General features: G+C 41.8%; 1 non-coding gene across 1 annotated transcript; it reads right to left on the minus strand.

The window, feature by feature from the left end:
* Positions 1-3,453: 3,453 nt before the first annotated feature.
* On the minus strand, positions 3,454-3,528 carry trnae-uuc (transfer RNA glutamic acid (anticodon UUC)). The gene has a single exon. It is a non-coding gene; the product is annotated as a tRNA-Glu (tRNA).
* Positions 3,529-4,049: the final 521 nt, after the last annotated feature.

Raw genomic sequence — 4,049 nt, forward strand, 5'->3', positions numbered from 1 at the left:
TTCTCTCAAATCCATCTCTGCTATTCTTCTCAACTCGTCCTGGTAGCAGCAGCTTCTGCAATCTGACTGCTGCGAGCAACAAAGCTTCTCCTGATTTCTTTATTGAATTTATGAGTGATCATCCACATTTAAGATGCAGTTGCAGACTCTTCCAACATTCCCCATCAAGCAGAAAAAGCACAACAATATTGAAAGGCACGCTTTTCCCGTTTCATGCATTTACAAACATTTTGCACAGTACAATCACCTTTCGTCTCTTGTCGAAGTTGATCAAGCCATTCTGTAAGAAATAGACATGAACAAAGAAAATTAATTCAATATATACAAAGGTCAAATGGTACTATGAGATCATGAAATTTAACAGATCAGCAGTGAAATACAAACTCTGTAAACTTGTTTCAATTTTAGGAAATAGTCAAAGGTCAAACACAAATGATCGATCATTCCACCAGGTTTATATTTTGGCCATTACATAGAGCCCTTTGTTCCACTCAAATAGATCAGTACCAAGCTGATGCCATTCTCAGCTGCTCAACTGCACAATAGGCAGTGACGTCCAGCTAACAAATTTACCTGTACAAAATAAAAATGATGCCCACTTTATCCAATCTTTAGAAAAACTAAACCTGTATTCAATCAACTGCAAAGCCTTTTGCATGTTTCTTTATTTACATATTGTTTGATTTGCAACACAAAGCATCACATTATTCTCATCAGTATCATTAATCATACTTATTCGTTTCTTTTATTGCTATGAGCAGCTTGCAATGAAACTGTAACAATAGTGCTCATCAGCAAATAAGGAATCCAAATCTTGTAAAACAGACTTACGAAACGATAATTGGGGAAAGCCGAATCCAATTTTGTTAAGTCCGTGAAGAAAGTTCCCAGGTATGGTACAATTCCCTGAACTACACCCTAGAAAAGTGAGGTGAATTTATTTCATCCATTGTGAACGCACTGTCATATTTCCCAAACATACTACTCCATGCCTTATTTATACCATTTATCATGCAACTAAATCTAATTAGAATCAAAATTTCGGACTCAATTTTTGACACAGTTACACAGTGGAATACAAAGTTAGATCTATAAACGACAGGCAAGTTCGGAGTTTTGATCCCTGATCTGTGAACTGTCAACCAAACTCAATGTTTGTGTAACTTCATCATTTGGAGATTGGAAATTTTCTAAGTACTGTGTGATTTTGCCTGAAGATGGAAACAATTTATCGCACCTGATTTCCAAACGTTTGACTCAGTAAGGTTAACCCTTATTTTCCAAAACTCAAGAATATAATTCTACTCAATGTCTTTTCATAGGACACCTTTCTGACCCCAAGAAATAATTTAATGGTCTCAGACTGCTTAAGGAGCTAAAAGCCTAGGAGATACACCGGAATTGGCAAACTGGAACCAAAACTGACTTTGCGACTGGAAGTATGTGTGATTTTTGAAGAGCATTTTTGCAACTTGAAGCATTCATCCAGCAGCATACCGCAGCGTAAAGTGATCGTTCTTGTTGTGTGTACATTAATTTTCAAGGCACAAAAGCTACAAGTGTGAACAGCAGGTTCACAGGTGCCACAAGAATTGGCGATGTGGTAAACAGCAAAAAGCCTTAGTCTCCAGGATTACACACATGGGCTGGTTAGAAGGCCTGAAAAGAGGCAAACAGAATTCAATCCTGAAAAGTGTCAGGCGAAGCGTTTTGGGAGGGCAAATAAGTCAGGACAAGACATGTTAAATGGAAGTTTTAGAATGTACAGAGAATCACGAGGACCTTGCTGTGCACATAAGCATATTCTTGAAGGCAGGAGGGCCTGTGGATAAGGTGGTAAAAGCACCATATTGGATACTTGCCTGACTATAAGAGCAGACGTAAATAACATTAGTTGTGCCACAGTTAGAACACGGTGTGCCCAGAGACTAAAGCATTTTGCTATTTACCACACCTCCCATTCTTGTGTCATCTGTGAGCCTGATGTTCATACTTGTAGCTTTTGTGTCTGGAGCATTAAAGTACACACAGCAAGAATTATCACTCTACACTGTGCTACACTGCCGAATGAAAGCTTCAAGTTGCAGAAATGTTCTTCAAAAGTCACGCTTACTTCCTGCCAAAAGTTAATTTTGATTCCAATTGACGAATACAGCTCGGGCAGGAACATTTCAATTATAGAAAGGGGCTAAATTCACACGGGACAATCTTCACTGCAACAAAGACACTGAGGAGGAACCTGGTTGAGGTTCAAAGAGTTCTGAGGGATTTGGCTAAGCGTTAGGAAAAACTTTATTCCCTGTCTATCAATATCAGGGCTTACAGTTTTAATACAACAAGCAGGCTATTTTGAGGGGATTTGTTCAAAAACTTTTCACCCAGAAGTGGTGGGTTTCTGGAACGCACTGCCTAAAAGGGTGGTCCAGGCAGGAACCCTTGAGACACTGAAGAACAATTTTGATGAACTCTTGAAACGCCATTGCCATCAAAACTCCTGGGTAGGGGTAGGGGTTGTGGAATTTTGTCGGAATGATACCTACAGTTGAGGCAGGGGATCCCAGTTCAGTCCAACCTCCTTCAGAATGGAGTCATAAGCTTGGCTGAATGGGTTGACAAAAACGCCAATAAATGCAAATTCTTTAAAGGGGCAGAAAAACAAAGTTGCTGGAAAAGCTCAGCTGCTCTGGGAGCATTTGTGAAGAAGAAAACTGTGTTAATGTTTTGGGTCTGGTGACCCTTCATCAGAGCTCTATAAAGGGGTCTTGTGGTTCAGTGGTAGCGTCCCTACCGCTGAGCCAGAAATCTGAGTTTGAGTTCCACCTCTGCCAGACAAGTGTCATCATGTGTTCAGAACATGTTGATGAAGAATACCTAGAAGGCGATGGGCTAAGTTCTACAAAATGGGATCAGAATAGGTGGGTGCTTTATGACCAGCACAGACACAAGGGGCAGTGCTGCAAAAATTCTCGTCATGTTGCCTCATTCATGATGGCTAACCGAGTTATTGTGTAACCCGGGTTTAGTTCTGCCTTCGCTACACAAAAAGGGAACACCAGATGAGTACCTGAATCTCTGCCTTTGTGAGCGTCGGCATATTTCAATGCTTCAGCCAAGATGTTGTATTGAGATTAAATTCCATTACCCACAGTGTAGACACAGGCCCTTCGGCTCACCAATTTCACACCGCCACTTGAAACATCCCACCCAGAACCATCCCCTACAGCTCACACACCCCTGAACACAACCAGCAATTCAGCATGGCCAACCCACCTAGCCTGCACATCTTTGGACTGTGGGAGGAAACCAGAGCACCGGGAGGAAACCCATGCACACACGGGGAGAATATGCAAACTCCACACAGACAGTCACCCGAGGTTGGAATCGAACCTGGGTCCCCGGCACTGTGAGGCCGCAATGCTAACCACTGAGCCACTGAGCCACCCCAAAATGTGCTGCACTGACCGGGAATCGAACCCAGGCCGCAGCGGTGAAAGCGCCGAATCCTAACCACTGGACCACCAGTGATGCTAACCATCTCTCAAAGACAGCAAGAACTGCAAATGTTGGAGTCAGAGTCAATACAGTGTGGTCCTGACCTGACACGTTGATTTTCTTGCTCCTCTCATGCTGCCTGACCTGCTGAGTTCCTTCAGCTCCACACTGTATTGACTGTTGTATTTATCCATCAGACCATGGGAAATATTTGTGCATACCTGCCTGGCCTCGCAGATTTACTTCCGTTCAATGTAGAACTATTCTACCCACAACCCAACACACTGATAGATATGCAACAAGCAGCATGGTTATAGCTTCAAACATATAACCAAACATGTTCAATGGCTTAAGTAGCAGCAATGCTGATAACTTCCCTTTAGTTACCCGGAGAACTGCTTTACAGCATAGTTATAACAAAGATACACCATTATGGAAAGATAAATCAGATTTACTTGTAAAGCTTCAAGATTAACTGCTTCAACTTGAGAACGTTTCATTCCAATATTAAACATAAAGGGATGATTACCTTCTTCTTTGTTACTTTCAGTGTTTTG

Source organism: Stegostoma tigrinum, chromosome 8, assembly GCF_030684315.1.
Source record: "Stegostoma tigrinum isolate sSteTig4 chromosome 8, sSteTig4.hap1, whole genome shotgun sequence".
Classification (NCBI taxonomy): domain Eukaryota; kingdom Metazoa; phylum Chordata; class Chondrichthyes; order Orectolobiformes; family Stegostomatidae; genus Stegostoma; species Stegostoma tigrinum.